General features: G+C 48.2%; 1 protein-coding gene across 5 annotated transcripts in view; it reads left to right on the top strand.

The window, feature by feature from the left end:
• The first annotated feature begins 248 nt into the window (after positions 1 to 248).
• TANC1 (tetratricopeptide repeat, ankyrin repeat and coiled-coil containing 1) overlaps positions 249 to 16,340 on the top strand; it is a 91,701-nt gene continuing 75,609 nt past the window's right edge. For 2 of the 5 annotated variants that reach the window (XM_068139179.1, XM_068139176.1), the window contains exon 1: positions 965 to 1,041. The gene's annotated coding sequence lies outside the window, so the exon portion shown is untranslated. Of the gene's footprint in view, positions 288 to 592; positions 699 to 964; positions 1,042 to 9,175; positions 9,296 to 16,340 lie in introns of those variants that run through there. The other 3 variants (XM_068139177.1, XM_068139181.1, XM_068139178.1) reach the window with 3 other exon arrangements.

Here is a 16,340-nt window from a genome sequence, read left to right as displayed (position 1 = left end):
AGATCACTAGTGTTGCTCTCTTCTCTAATTTTTCAGTATCTTGGAAAACACGGATAGAGTGACTGCAAGTGTTGTTCCAGGGCTGGTTTTACCAAAGCCAGGCTCAGAGGTGGCACCAGCTTTCTGCACATGCTCGCTGATCCCTGCTGTAAACGGGCAAGGCACGCACAAGGATTTCTCGAGGCAGCAGCGTTCACGCTGCAGGCTTTGCTGTCATGGCCCCAAAGCCTCTCGCAGGATTCCAGAGTTCGTCCCTGCCTGCACTGCGGGCAGTGGCCACGTTCCTGGTAAGCCAGCGGCCCAGGTTGGCCGGTCGCTGGGGTCACTGCTACCTCGCCTGTCACTGGTATTCACACTCCACACATCCTTAGGTCCCTTGCAGACCTCGTAAGCAGCGACGCTGTTATTTTCAGGGTACTGCTGGGGAAGGCTGAGTGCTATGGGGTGCGACCACTTCACCCGCAGCCCTCGGGGCCTTCCCCGTGGCCTCGGCCCGCCCCAGCGCGGGGCTCCCGGGACGGGTCGCTGTGGTGCGGCTCACAGCCCGCGACCCAGAGCTGAGGTCCCCGAGATCTGAGGGAGCTGTAACGCAGGCGCTGAGGAGGTGCGGGATGAGCGGCTGTGCAGGTGTTTGGAGCGGCCCCCGCCCGCCTTCAGCCGGCGCGGGGCGGCACCCGAGGCCCTTCCCGCGCGTCCCGGTAAGTTCTGGCGGCGAAGCGGGGGCCCGAGGTGCCCCGTGGAGGATGCGTGCCGCCGGGCCGTGCCCGCCGCCCGCCCTCGCTGCCGTCCTGTGGGGTCACAGGGATCCGCGGCCTCGGGCGGGACCCCTGTGCGGGGCTGAGGCAGCGGCGGGACCTGCCCCGCTCCGCCCCGCGGAGCCGGTCCCTTGGAGGGGCGGCCGCGGGGTGCGCGGGGCGGGGACTGCTGCCGCCCGCTCCCAGTGAGCTCATCCCGCCGACGCGCCGGGCCGGCCGCCGAGCAGCCGTGCCTGGGCCGCGCCGCAGGAGCGCTGGGCGCGGGGGCCGGGCCCCGCGGGCGGAGGTGAGTCCTGCCGCCGCCCCCTCGCCGTGCGGGGCGCGCCCCTCGCCCGGCCTCTCGGGGGCTGCGCGGGGGCTCGGCGGAGCGCGATCGCGACAGAAACTTTCTGGACGAGCCGCCAGTCCGGGCATGTCGGGCTGCGGCCGCGCCCGGCGGATGCGGGGCGGGGGCCGCGGCCGGGGCCGGGGCCGAGGCGGCGCGGGGGGGCGGGTGGAAGGTGGCGGGACGGAGGCGGTGGCTGCCTCACGCCGGCGGGGCCGGGACCGGGACCGGGACCGGTGTCGGGGCCGGCACAGGTGGGGGCAGGGTGGGGAGGAGCGCGGAGCGGGGCGGGCGGCAGTAGCTGCCCGGGGCCGGGGCCGGGGCCGGGGCCCGGGGCGGGAGGGAGCAGCGGCGCTGCCGGGCGCTGCCGCGGGGGCGAGGCCTGGTGCTCCCTGCGCGGCCGCGGTTTCCGTCTCCTCGCACACACCTTTCCGTCTCTGCCTGGCACAGTTCTCGGTGCCTTGGCTAGCAGGAATTGTGGAGAGGAAGATCCTGCTTTCAGGAAAACTTGGTTTTGCGGCTGGTTTTGGTAGTCAGAGGCGAAGAAGCCCCTGCCAGGGACAGGAGCCGCGATTGCCGGGGCGATGGCACTGAAGTTGGCGGCGGCGGCAAGGGGAGCTCCGCGGTGCACAGCCCGGTGCTGGGGTGCCCTGGGCAGCGCTGGCAGGGGGAGAGGTGTGCGAAGTTCAGCCATTCACCCTGCAGACTGGCAGGGATGTGTGGCCGTGGGCAAGGACTTTTCTGTGACTGCTGCAATCGAAGGTCCTGCCCTTGTGGTCGTTACTGTTGCCTGCTGTGATCTCGAGAATAAAACGATAATTTGATTTGTCTTTTAATGCTAATAATGTATAGTAACTGGGTATTTTATCCTGTGCTCTAGAAAGCTTCCTCATTTCTCAGCAGTGTTATTTCAGTTAACTGTTTGCCCCAAGCCTCTTAATGTGTATTGGACAGAGAATAACAGTGCTAAAGGATTGCTTTCAAAAGTAGAATCTATCTGAAGATGTCTGTGTGAGGATGAGCGTGGGCGGGGAAAAAAGGGGGTATAGATCTGAGTGGGTCCCCTCGACCCCGTTCTCTGCACTGTACCCACCTGGTTGTCCCCTTTGGTGCCAGAGTGAAAGTGGCACTTGCCTGGTCTGCTCCAGACGTGGTGTTTTCTGCCTGAACCAGCAAGCGCTGCGCTAGCGTTTGGAGAGCTAAACAGTTGGGGGTGTGGGAGGTTTGCTTTGGGCTCCTGTCACTGCTGCCTGTCAGCTTGCAGGAGGTGTGCTGCCTTCAAGTATGCTGAACGTTTTGCTCATCCAAGCTGCTTCAAGAGTTTTGCAGGATTATTCAGTGCAAGCAACAGTCCTGTTTTAGATGGGCTTTTTTTTTATAGCTGTTGCTTAAAAATAGCCTGATGCTTATAAAATAAAAAATACCAAGGAAATAAAGGGAATAAATGTGATAGCTTGGATCCTACAGAATTCTCTCCTCCTGTGGCCTGATGTGGAGCTGCCAAAATTGAACCTTTCCCATTTGTTCTGCTCTGACAGTTAAGTGCTGGAAAAATAGAGCTATGTTATTAGATAATTCCCCTAAACAAGGTCAGCACAAATGCAATTTCTTTCAGCTTACTGCGGTGTACTTGGAGCCTCATTTACAGGGATGCTCTAAAGTGCTGGTTGCCTTGCTTTCTCAGTTTAGCTAACCATTGGAATGTCCAAGTGGTGATGAATTATGTCTGCTTTGGAGCCAAAACATATTTGGTTCATGGCCAGAGTTGCTCAGCTTCCCATAACAGTCTGTAGGAAAAAGACGTTTTGTGTGTCTGACCACAGTCCTGGAGTTGATGCCATAGCAACTTTGTGATCTGAGCATAGACTTCTGAAGGCAACTAGGCAGCCTCAGCAGAGCTGTTCTGTTTCTCTTTAGCTGAACTTCTTACTGTCATCAAGATCAGACCTTTCTTTGAAGATGAAAGATTAATCAGCAAGCTTTCAAACCCTTGCGTATGAGAACATCAGCCCGATCTGTTGGTTATTTGTAATGACACCCATAAGCATCTGTAAGTTGAAATGTATATTAATGGGTTTTAAATTAAGGTTTAAATGGAGAGATGTGGTTTTGACTAAAAAAAAAATATTGGTATTTCAGGCTTTATCAGGAGGTAGACCTTAATGTTTTCCAGGAAAAAAAAACAAAAGAGAAAGGTCAGCTTTGTTTTGTGTGTGGCTAAGGTCTGAGAAATCTGGGTTAGTTCATTTCTTTTGGTTGCTTTCAGCTCCCAAGACTTACCAGGGAGGTTGGAGAGTTGATGATGACAGAGCTGAGGCAGTGGAAAGAGACAAAAGCATATGGCCCAACGAATGTATAAGGTCTTACTGCTAAAAACTACGTTTGTGTGTAGGAGACGCTGCTGCTAGAAAACTGACTGCTGAATAATAAGTAAGGCATTGAGCACTTCCAGAGAGGGGGCATCCACAGCTTCCCTGGACAACCTGTTCCAGTGTCTCACCACCCTCATGGTGAAGAACTTCCTACCATCTCATCCAAATCTACCCTCTTTCTGTTTAAAACCGTTACCCCTGGTTGTGTCATTGTACCCCCACATAAAGAGTTTCTCCCCACTTTACCTGTGGCCCCCTTCAAGCACTGAAATGCCACCATAAGGTCTCCCTAGAGCCTTCTCCAGGCTGAATGACCCCTACTCTTTCAGCTTGGCCTCACAGCAGAGGGCTTCCAGCCCTCTGATCACGGTTGTAGCATCCTCTGGACCCACATGAGCAGGTCCATGTCTTTATTAGACTGGAGCCCAGAGCTGGACACAATATTCCATGTGGGATCTCCCCAGAGTGGGGATGGATGTCATCTCTCTGGACTTCTGCAAGGCCTTTCACACGATCCCCCACATCCTTCTCTCTAAGTGGGAGAGAGATGGATTTGATGGGTGAACTGTTTGGTGGGTAAGGAATTGTCTGGATGTTCCATCCAAAGGGTAATGGTCGATGAGTCAATGTCCGTATGGAGATGGGTGAGAAGTGGTATCCCTCGGGGATCCATAATGGAACCAGTGCTGTTTAATATCTTTATCGACAATACAGACAGCAAGACTGAGTGAACCCACAGCAAGTCTGTAAATGACATCAAGCTGAGTGGTCAATATGCCAGAGGGACATGATTCCATTCAGAGAAACCTGGACAGGCTGGAGGAGTGGGTCCAAGTGAACCTCATGAAGTTCAAGAAGGCAAAGTGCAAGGTCCTGCGCCTGGGTTGGGGCAGTCCTTGTTAGCAATCCAGGCTGGGGGATGATGAAATTGAGAGCAACCCTGCAGGAAAGGACCTGGGGATGCTGGTGGATGAGAAGCTGGACATGAGCCAACAGTGTGCCTTTGCAGCCCACTCAAATCTGGAGCAGGGTAGATTTAGAAGTTTTTTTACTATGAGGGTGTTGGAACACTGGAACAGGTTGCCCAGGGAGGTGGTAGAAGCCCTATCCCTGCAGACATTCAAGGTCAGGCTTGATGGGGTGCTCAGCAACCAGATCTATTTGGGGATGCCCCAGCTGACTGCAGAGGGGTTGGACTAGATCACCATTAAAGGTCCCTTCCAACCAAGTGCACTCTATGATTCTGCACCACACAGCTTGGTGGTGTTGAGGGTGCATTGATCCCACTGTCCACATCCCCGACAAAGGTGCTGAGCATCAGCAGTCCCCGTATTGATCCGTGTCTTGATACCTGAACTGCAGTGCATGGTCTCTCTGTGTCAGATTCCTGCACCTAAGGAATATTCATGAGAGTCTGGAGGCTGAAGGCCAGGTAACCAAGGTGTCTGTTGAAGTTCTCTCTCCAGTGTGTGACTGGGAGCAGTTACTGGAATATGTGTTTGATTTCCCTGGGCAGTGCCATCTCCAGCTTCATGTTTCACTTGCCCTCCTTTATCTTCTTGGTCTAGAGTAGTAATTTCTAATGAGAGTGCCAATTTGACAGCAGAAGTTCCACTAGCTTGTTGGACTAAATGCCTTGCAGAGCAGCCAGCTTGCCAGATTTGAAGTGTCTCCTCACTGGTGTCTTGTTGTGAGGGATGTCAGTTGGTAAGTGCTGGAGGAGGACAGCGTGCTGGGTTTCAGGGACTGCTTGAGAATCTCCCTGGGTCTTACAAAGGGAGCACTTCAGTGATAGCAGTAACTAAGTACTTTGCTTAGTTGTTCACAGGAATTTCATTGTCTTTGAGGTCAGATCAGGAGCAGCTCTAGGGTCTTGATGTTGTTGAAGTTGGTGGCAGTGCTCAAGACATCACTGCACATTTCACCCTTTGCTGTAGATGCTCTGTGTCAGCAGGTGGAGGGGTTGTGGTTTTCTTGTGTCTGCACAGTAACTGACCTGGTGAAGCACTGCTTTGTGAAGTGCTTTTTGGGCACTTCTGCAATCCAGTGACCAAAACAATTTTGGGAGCAGGGCTGGTCTTGAAGTTCTTCAGCTCTCCCTTTTGTGCCTTGGTGAATTCAGCTATGCCCAGACCTGTATGAAACTGCAAAAACAGATACAGCTTAGAGTTCTGGTGTTCTTAACTGTTGTACCCATGGCAGGCACAAAGCTACAGATTCACAGCTGGAATCTCTCTCTCCGTCTCTGTGTTTTTTTTCTCAGCTGCCTTAAATTCCTGGTGTTGTCTTTAAGTTTGAACTTGTTAATTGTCAATAAACATTTCAGATGTATAAACTATGGGGTGGTATTAAAAGAGAAAAAAAATCACCATAATCTAAGGTCCAGTTGTTCACAGTAACATTTTGGCCCTTAGAAGACTTTCTCTGATTAGTGATCCAAGTATTACTCTACCACCTTTAAAGACAAGATGAAGGTATTCCAGCACTGCTGAAGAAGAGTGTGGAAGGTGAGTGTCTGACGTGTGCTTCGCTGTGTGGGAAGTGAAGGAGTCGTGCTGCTGGAGTGGAAACCGCCAGTGTGGGCGGTCTGGAGAAGGAGCTGCATTGGCATCCTGGGACAGCGAAGGTGTGTGAATGTGCCAGTCTGTGGCTGGAGTCAGCAGTGTGGATGTTGAAGCTCCTTCACTTCACCTGGTTTCTTACCCTTCTACCTGCATATCCCCATCTGGCTCAGCCAAATCTGTAATTAAAGCCTTCGAGAATTAGCACGTTTGGAGCAAGGTCTGAAGACTTTGTAAGGCGACTTTTCGGCTTAATCCCAGCTACTGCTGTGGTTAGTTCTCTAATCCAGATAGCAAAGCACACTTGGCCATAGCAAAGAGCCTTGGCTTCTGGCTGAACTCCTGACTTCCCCTGTGAAGGTCACTCACTTCTACATCCATTTACTGAATTAGCAGCTGGTGTTAGTGCTTGTGTTATCTACACCTCCTGGCATACAAAGCACGGCTTCAGAAATGCATAGGGCAGAAGGGTGAGGGGCTGCTGCTTGTTCTCTGTATCACTGTCACAGATTTGATAATTAACAGCTTGAAAAGCCAAGGTGCCTGGGAAATGCTTGCTGCATTGCACTGAAGTTGCATAGCTGGTGTGGGTTCGTTTTTTCCCCCCCTTGTTTTTACTTTGTAAGTGGGTTGGGTTTTACGTTTTTAATTTGGTTTGTTGTTTCGTTTTTTTCTTTTGGTTTGGGCTTCTTGTTGTGTTATTGTTTTTTTTTTCTTCTTCTTCCTAAGACTTGATCTTAGTCTTGGTTAAATTTAGATGGAGCAGGAGAGAAGCTGGAACTTGTTAGCAGCACAGGAAACGCCCTGCAGTAGGTTTTTGATGTGTGTGTTTGTGTGAGCGTGACCTCTCAGCTACATGGCTGGAGTTAGGCTGCGGGGAGCTCTGCTGGGCTCAGAGCAGTTTTGCACCTTCCAATGTTTTATTAGGCTCTGGAGGAACGTCCCTGCCGTGGACTTAATGCAATTAAGTATTAATCATTAAACATCTATGACTTGTCAAAAGCTGGTAGTTTCAAGTCAAATTCAAAGCTATGGCCCTTAAAACAGCTGAGATGTTTAATGGCTGGAAAGACAGAGTACAGATTAAACTGTCTCAGCTTTGTTCTACCTGGAGAAACACTAGGACTTGAGTAATCTAAGGATTCTTGCAGCCATTTACAATTAAACTAACCCATTTCTTTCCTTAACAGATGTTCCTTTCCTTTCCTTAGAATGTATGTTTCTGACTAGACTTGAACAAGGTTGGGGTTTGAACAATAATAAAGGGAATAAAAAGAAACTAAAGAGAAGCAGAATATGACCTTTGCTTTTTGAAACTTAAATGAGATGGAATTTGCTAGAGACTTTAATGTGTGGGTTGGTTTTCATTCAGCTTTGGTTTTAGATGGCTTCCCCTCCCCCCCTTTTTCTGTGGTGTTTTGTGCCTGGTTTTTTTTTCCCTTCTTCTTGTTTTTGATGAAGGATGACAAAAGACAAAAATATTCTTAATATTAATTTTGGAGAGGAACAGGTTTTGTGTTTTACACCAGAAATGCCTTCGAGTTGTGTTGATTATTTAGTTAATATCCTTCCAGATCTGTTTTACTCAGGGCTAAATTCCCATGGAGATCACAAAGAGGGTTTTTTTTTTGTGTTAGTTAAGGACTGAGTTGCTGGATTTTTTTTTTAACAGTATTTGCCAGAAACTGAAAGTTTGAAGGATGGAGTGAGGAATATATTCCTGCCACAAAGTGTAAACATGGCTTAGCTATGACAAAGTAAACTTTTCAGCATGCAAGCAAAATTTTCTTTGTGCATGCAAGGAATCACTTTGAAGAGTTCAAGAGCCAAGGGGAAGGCATCAAGGTTAAACTTCACTTTATCTTCAGGTAAATTATGCTTGCAAAAGTAGATGGGAGTGTAGGAGCACTGTGCCTCTGGAATGATGTGCCCAACTGACCTACAGCTTCAGATACATTTCAAACCTCTAGGAATACAGAGCTGGAGTGTGCAGAGCTCTTGTTTGTTCTCCGCCTAAGCTGTGTTTTGTGCCTCTCTGGTGCACTTCCAGATGTGTTTTCTGTAAGTCTGCAGTAGGTCAATCAGTGCCTGACAGGAACACTTGATAATTTACACTCATTCAGAGGGTGCTCGGTGTACTTTGAAAGTTCAGGGGAAAAAAGAGATCTAATTAATGGTGGTTGGGTTTTTCCCTGACCAAAAATGCTGCTCTTTGTCTTTAAAGGACAATAAAGAAAGGAGAACAAAAGTGACATTAAGTTATTCTGCTGAAGTTCAAAGCTTTGTAAAAGTGGTTTGTTACAGAGGACTTTGTTCTCTTTCTCCTCCCTGCCCTGTGCCTGCGTCGAGGGTTCTTCCAAGGCATCCTCTGCAGCAGTGTGTGCCACCAGCACTGCATCTTGGGTCATTTGGGCTTCTTGAGGGAGCTTCTTTTATTAGCAAAGTGTTCCAAGGAGCTAGCTACCTGTATCTGACTGAGAAATCCAACCCTGTCCCCTGCTCTGGTAGAAACAAGATTGGTTTCTTCCTATTTTTATCATGTCTGCTAATAGGAAAAACAAAGGCTTCTCTCCTCAGTGAGCCTGGCTTGAGCCTCCTTTCTTCAGTTCTTACACTTTCCCCTGGAGAAACCTTGAACTCCATTTCTTTGAAGCTTTTCCCTCCGTTCACAGGATTTGGAGCTAAGTGAGTTCTTGGTGGTGTTACATCTGTTCTCCTCATGAATCAGTGAACTCTGCTCCCTGAGTTACACAGGACTTGAAAGCATCCCTTTAACAGGTCAAGGTGAGGCAGAACAGACTCTCTTGGCAAACCTGTCAAGATTTAGACAGACCTAAGAGTTGAGTGAATCTTTAGGTTTTTGAAGGATAAAAGTTTGCATCCCACCACTAGGCAAGTACTGGCTGTGTGGTTGTAATTTTTATGTTCCTTTTTAGCACTTGCCCGTGGAGGGAATGCTTTCTGAATCAGAGGTGTTAGTGGTGTTGGCTGTTTAATTGCTGCCAGCAATAGGACAACTGTAAAATTTTCATAAATACAGGCTTGCCAGGTATTTCATATTTTTGGTAAGAGCATGTAGGATCTTGTCTACACCAGGGAGTTTACTGCAGAATGAAGCAGGGTGTGAATGTGAAGCACTCTTCCCCTTGTATAGACAAGCCTTTATATTTTCTTCAAGAGCAAACTCTGGGATGTTCCATGCACGCTTTTGTCCCTCGTTTGAGCCCTGCAGTGGACTTACAGCTGACAAGGAATAATACCTAAAGCCTGTGTATAGTTTCTGTGAGTAATCTGATTGATTTCAGTGGTCTGCTTGGGTGCAAAGAGAGTGCACACACGCTGGGTGGGGGCAGGATTGGAGGGCTCACTTGTAAGCCCGTTGTGCTAGATACCGCTGGTCATAAATGTTCAAACAGAGCTTATTTTAACATTGGAACAAGCTCTCTTGATGCTGCTGCACTGCACATTAACATGGAAAGTGCTTTAAGGGAAAGGCAATTAGAAGAATATGGATGTTAGAGTTTTCCCTTGTAGTTTACACTCTAGAAGAATGCCTGAGTCTGGTCCATAAAATAGCATCATCAAGTAATTAAAACCAGAAGGTTTACATTTCACAGGAGACAGAAAACTCTGGCATCCCAGGATCAGTGATGGGAAGCAGGGAAGGTAATATTTCTGATCTGCCACATTCCTATGGGTAAGTGATTTCAGGAGATAATTGATCTGTGATTCCAAGAAGTGTTTTTTCTTCTTTCTTTACCTTCCATGAGATCCTCCTGCTCTTTTTTCTCTGTCATCTTCACTGCCTGTCTGACTCCATGGTGCAGTTCAGCATACTGACAGAAAATCTTGTCAGTGCTGGCATGGCACAGCAGGAGCACACAGCTGACCCCTTTGGCTGTCTTGTAAAGACCTGGAGCCCGTTCTGACCTTGAGCAAGCTGGGTTTTGCTCTTTTTGAGTAAAATGGAACTAGTACTCCTACTCTCCCTGCAGGCTGCTAGGAGCTGTAATCTGTTTTGAACTGCTCTGAGAGAGAAAAGGCAGTAGATGGAGATGCCTGAGATACATCGTGATCTGCATACCCTCTAGATGATGTTTGCTTCAATGTCTAATCTCTGGGCAGCCTTGAGAAAGTTCATTTTAGATTCCCAAGTTTGCTGATTCATTTTATCCACTCAGTTTACAACTTTATACTCTCCTCTTGTGTGCATGTGTGGAATGTGCTGATGTGTCCTGGACAATGACAACAACCCTGGTACGTCTGAATCTTATTTCCCTGCTTCTTTCCACGTTTCAGTCACTGAGGAGTTGCACCTTGTTCCCCCTTTTTTTGAGCCATGTTTGTTAACAGATCCCTTTAGACAGCTGCATTCTCTAAAGGAAATAACTCTGTCTACATTGCATTTTTAATACCAGTTTCCAAGATTTTCTCGTGTGACTTGCTTGACTCGGGGAGGGGGTTGGGCCAGATGGCCTCCACAGGTCCCTTCCACCCTCAGCTGTTCTGTTATTGTATCCTATTCAAAGAAATCTTAATGAGTGTGGTTACTTCTTGTCATCATGGGTATTTCAAGCTGTTGTTGCACATATACCACCCCAGTAAAGGAGGCTGGAAGATGAATGTCCTAATGTGAAAATGTCAGGATCAGTTTGAAGGCAGAGCAGTGTATTTAAAAAGTCCTGTTACAGCCTCCAGAAGTGCTCACTTAACAACAGACATGTTTATCTCCTTCTTTAGGCCTGTGAGGCAGGAAGTGTATAAATAATGTGTCCTTTGTATGCAGGGTAGGGGTAGAGCTCTGCTTTTGATTTCTGGCAACAGTGTGTGGCTGTGATTCCCAGCCATTGCAAGATGAAGGATTTTATGATTAGGGATTCTACAAAACATACTGTCCTAGAATTTGTAAGGGTAGCTGGCATGGGGAAAAAACACCCAGCAGCCCAGAACGTGGCACCTGCATTGGACATTGATGTCTGAAATGGAGACCTGTAGCGTTAGGAGAAAATTCTTAAGTAAAACAGGAGGAGAAGGACCATTTTTGGATGAAGAGTATAGGAGATCTGGAGTTAGATGGGATAAAGACCTAAAATAGAAAAAAAGCTTTGAGTTTTATCAGCACCATCTTGCTATTATTCAGGGAAATGCAGCTGTCCCAGTGTGTCCTTTTTTAGCAAAACCCAATCTCAGGCATTTTGGATCTCCTGCAAACATGGGAAGGAGCTGTGGTAATGAAGCAGCCCTGTTTGCTGTGCTCTGGATGTAATGCTGCCTTGGAGAGCTCTGCTTTCCTGTGGCCAGCTTTAGCAAAGGGGCGCTGTGTTGGGGCAGCTGGGTTCCAGGGCATCTCTGCATCGTGTCCCTGAGCAGCAGAGCAGTGTCTGGAGGAGCTCTGGGCTGGAGAGGAGATGTTACACCAAGGGAACTGCTCCCTTGCCAGATCACTTCACTCTAATGGTAGTGGTGGTACTTCATTAGTGCTGGTGGTTCAGCTTCCTTCATGTATCTGTAAAAGCATCCAGGAACAGACCTGGTAGGACTGCAAGCTCAACAGCTGTGTGTAAGAGAGATGGTGATGTACCAGTGTGCAGAGGCTGAAGGCAGCTGGGTGGCCGCCTCCTCCACCTGTGCATTCATTGCAGTGTCAACTCTCTCAATATTTTTCCTCTTCTGAGAGATCTTCTCAGGATCTGTAGGTATCTGTCATACTGAGTATCTGCAGCCAAGAAGAAGACTCTGAAAGGAAGGAAGCTGTGGGGCAGTGGCTTTGGCAGGCAGTGTACGGTGCCAGTACATATCAGCACTCTGTAAATTCAGCAGGGGTTTGGCTGGTCCTCTTTTCCTGTTTGTTCCAGAGAGATGAGGACAGCCATCCATACTTGCTGCAAATTTGCTTTTCAGTGCATGAAAGAAAAGGTGGAGGAAACCTTCACTTGTAGACACTAAGCATGTATTTTCATACTATGTCCTACAGTGTTTTCCTTGAGTTCTCCGTCTACTGATCAAATACTGCCAGGCTTCACCAAGTGCCTGCTTTGGCTTGGTATCAAATGCCTTCATGTAGCATTTGGAGGGAAATTGTTAATCCTTTGCTGCAAGGATCACCAGTTAGTCTGTTCCACTCTTTGGGACTCAGTGATCTGTTGGTGTAGGAGGTGGTACCATTGCCAGAGTACCTGTGGTAGATGTGGCAGGTGGCAATCCAGCTTTACAGGAACATCCTTCTTTCAAGTGTCTGACCGATGACAGCCATGCTGCTTGTGTTGTCTGGTGGTAAAATCATCTCATTTTGAGGTACAACAAAGGGGTTTTGCCAAATCTGGAACCACCCGATGTTGTTTATCCATTGCTCTTGTTTTGCTTTGCTGGTTTGCTGTGTGTAGCTCTGTAGACAAAAGAAACAAAGAGGGAAATGAGGGTGTTTGTTGGACCAGGTGCTAGTTTTGTGTGTCCAGGAGGGATCTGTGGTGGTACATCACTCTGAAGGCACAGTTTTTTGTCTTTTACCTGGAGTGCTGTTTTGAGAGCTGCCTTAGCTGACCAATATGACTGGCAGCCAGTCACTAGTGGTGTGCCCCAAGGATCAGTGCTGGGCCCCATGCTCTTTAACATCTTTATTGATGATCTGGATGAGGGCATTGAGTCCATCTTCAGTAAATTTGCTGACGACACCAAGCTGGGGGCAAGAGTTGATGTGCTGGAGGGTAGAGAGGCTCTGCAGAGGGACCTTGACAGGCTGGACAGATGGGCAGAGTCCAAGGGCAGGAGATTGAACACATCCAAGTGCCAGGTTCTGCACATTGGCCACAACAACCCCATGCAGTGCTACAGATTGGGGTCAGAGTGGCTGGAGAGCAGCCAGGCAGAGAGGGACCTGGGGGTACTGGTCGATGGTAGGCTGAACATGAGCCAGCAGTGTGCCCAGGCAGCCAAGAGGGCCAATGGCATCCTGGCCTGCATCAGGAACAGTGTGGCCAGCAGGAGCAGGGAGGTCATTCTGCCCCTGTACACTGCACTGGTTAGGACACACCTTGAGTCCTGTGTCCAGTTCTGGGCCCCTCAGTTTACGAAGGAGGTTGACTTGCTGGAACGAGTCCAGAGAAGGGCAACGAAGTTGGTGAGGGGTTTGGAACACAAGCCCTATGAGGAAAGACTGAGGGAGCTGGGGTTGCTCAGCCTGGAGAGGAGGAGGTGACCTTATTACCTGAAGGGAGGTTGTAGACAGGTGGATGTTGGTCTCTTCTCCCAGACAGCCAGTACCAGAACAAGACACAGTCTCAGGCTGCACCAGGGGAGGTTTAGGCTGGATGTTAGAAGAAGTTCTATACAGGGAGAGAGATTGCCCATTAGAATGGGCTGCCTGGGGAGGTGGTGGAGTCGCCGTCATTGGAGCTGTTCAGGAGGAGTCTTGCTGGGGTGCTTGGTGCCATGGGTTAGTTGTTTAGGTGGTGTTGGATTGGTTGATGGGTTGGACGCGGTGATCTTGAAGGTCTCTTCCAACCTGGTTATTTCTATTTCTATTTCTATTTTTATTTCTATTTCTAATTTCTATGTGCTTCACTGGAATTCTCCTTTTAGCCAGGTCTGATTTTGGGAAAGACAGCCTGCAATTATTTTCTTTCCCTTAAAATATTCAGGCTGATAAGAGCTTGCTTGGACTGAAAAGGAATAAAAATGGCTGCCTTGCCAGATCTGGGTTACAAATAACACATCTTAAATCTGCAAACAAAATTCTGTGCAGGCTCAAAACTGGGTAGGTTCATGCAGGATTTTTTTCATCTGTGGGATTTCTCATCTGCAGTATTTGGCAAGTTGAAAGTGTTAAGCAAGATGAAAGTGAGACTGAATACCTTTATCCATCCTGTTGTTGGTTTAGCCTGATCTTTCCCTCTAACAGAGTATTTGATGATATTAAATCTTTGTCCCTGGGATAACTTCCTTCCCTTAATTCCAAGGTGGTTGAAACAAGCAGTAATTTATTTGTTTGTCTCTGTGAGCTGTAGTCTGAAAGCCACAATAAACAAGCAGATGGTGGCTCCCCCGGCTCAGCTGCAGTAGGTCACTTGCTAAGCTTGCGGATTTTAGTGATATTTAGTGAGGCTAGGAAGGTTAGGTCATCAGTATTCAACCTCCCTGGGTGGACTTTATAATCTTCTCAGTAGTCCCAAAGGAAGGAAACGTGACCCTTGGCTGCCCACTCATCACGAGGCTGGAGACCTTACCCATCCTTTGAGGGGGCTCCCAGTAGGAGTGATAAATCATGGTTAAGACATTTCTGTTCTGCACTATGACAGCATGCAAATGTTGTGTATGCTGTCTGATGAGGAAGCACTGGCCATCTTAAAAGAAACTTCTGCACCAAAAACCTGATTAATTCAGCTGCCATGATGTCATTTTCCTGTCCACTAAATGAAATTGGGGGGTGTGGGGGTGTGGTTGGTTGGTTGTTTTTTTCCTCCTGTAAAAGAGAGCATTGAAATTGCACACAGAGCTGGGGGAGGCAGCCCTGTGAGTTGCAAAGCATCGTGGATCCGATGTGCCAGGTAGTGTTTCTGAACCAGCTGGTGGGATGACACTGCCATGCAGACACGAAATGAGCTGTCACTGGGCTCAGTTTTCATGTGGTGAAGACATCACTCCCGGTGCTCGAGGAGAAAGTGTGTTTTTTGCTTTTGCTGCAGCACGAAGAAGAGAGAATCCCCGACCAGAAATAGATGTTGTAGCCCTTTGAAAACCCTGCCCAAAATGATTGCAGGTTTGCTGTGTGGCTGGTCAGTTTGGTACTGTTATAGGAAGTTTTTGACTACAGTCATAGATGTTTTGCAAAGTAAGCATTACTTGTAGTTATTGCTTGTGTTTAGCACTAAAATATTTGTTCCATCTGGATGGGTTTATTCTTTTGGGGTTTGTTTGTTTGTCCCCCTGCTTCACTTTCTAGACCAGGAAGATTCCTTTATAATATCTGTAGGTTAACAGGAGCAGAAGCAGCTTGTCTAAACACAAACTGCAAAGACTAACACATACAGGCTGCCTGTCAAACTTATTTAGAGAAGGGGGAACCCACAACTCTTCTGAAGGGTCTGCTGGACACTGCATGATGCCTGGTGAGTCCAGAGGCCCAGCCTGTTGAGACATCAGTTAATGCAGATACCAATGTGCTCTCTGATCCCAGTTTCACTTTGCTAGATCAATCCTGTCTTCAGTTTTATGGGTCATGAAGCAGTGTCTGGAATTGCAGCAGTGTGGAGGAAGCAGGCTTGAACTGGAGTGGTGGGCTGAAGGAGGCTGAAACTGCAGCCTGGGTAACGTCAGATGGATGCACTCTGCATTGCACTTCCTTTTGGCTGCTGGGAGCGAGTGGTTGTGTTGTTTTACAAGCAGCTTGTTGATGTTCATCTGGAAATTAGGGCTGTATCTAGGACAGTTGAGAAACTGGAGACAGATTTTTATCTCTGTACTCATCTTCCATGGTTTGTGGAGAGGGCTGTGTTGTCATAACCTCAGCATACAGCTGCTTGGTGAAACAAGACTTGATTGCTGTGAGCTGGGTCAGGATTTGGGGTAGCAGGATTGTCACCTTCTTTTCCTTTCCTGTGTGCTCCTAAAGCTGCAATGACAGTTTCTGACCTAGTTTTCATCTAGTTTTAGGCTTCTGATTTTCTGCTGACATAGTGTGTGCAGGGTGTCACTTCTGCCAGCTGGAACGTGGTGAGTTTTCTTCCCCTGTGTTTTGGCCCTTTCATAATTGGTTTTAAAGTAGGGAGTTTGTCACTTTTTCTGCATTTAACGTGGGAAGATGGAGAGAGAGGTGGTGAGAGTGGCCATTATGACAAAGGCAAGAAAGAAACAGATCTATGGTTATATGTAATTTTCCTTTGCTCACTCCTGCCTTAGTGCAAACTGTGTCTGTGACACCCACTGGTTCCTAGGAATTGCTGGCTGGAGTGCTGGCAGTGTGGGGTTTCATCAAGGCTCCTTTTTTTTAGGCCTTATTTCACTCTAGAAGGCCTCTTTAAATAGTGACCTGCCACTTCAGGAGGGACCAACTGGTTTTATGAAATGTTTTTGTTGAGGAGAGGATTGTTGTTGAACACAAGCAGCAAGGAGTCTTCTCCTTACCCACCCTTCATTATTCTGCTCTCACCACACCCACCCACCTTCTTCTTGCCCCTGAAGCGAAAAACTGGTTTTGTGGCATGATCTATCTGCACTGATGCCTGCCTTGCAAAGCTGGAGGAGGGGAAAGATAAACCATTGAATTTGGAAATAAATGGCAGTGGAATGGTAGAGGGTGATGTACTGCTCTGGGAATGGTAGAGGGTGATGT

This window comes from Melanerpes formicivorus, unplaced genomic scaffold (genome assembly GCF_026170545.1).
Source record: "Melanerpes formicivorus ecotype bairdi unplaced genomic scaffold, bMelFor1.0.p_v2 SCAF_5, whole genome shotgun sequence".
Taxonomy (NCBI): Eukaryota; Metazoa; Chordata; class Aves; order Piciformes; family Picidae; genus Melanerpes; species Melanerpes formicivorus.
Note: the sequence above shows the minus strand (reverse complement) of the source record. Positions and strands in the feature narration are given on the sequence as shown.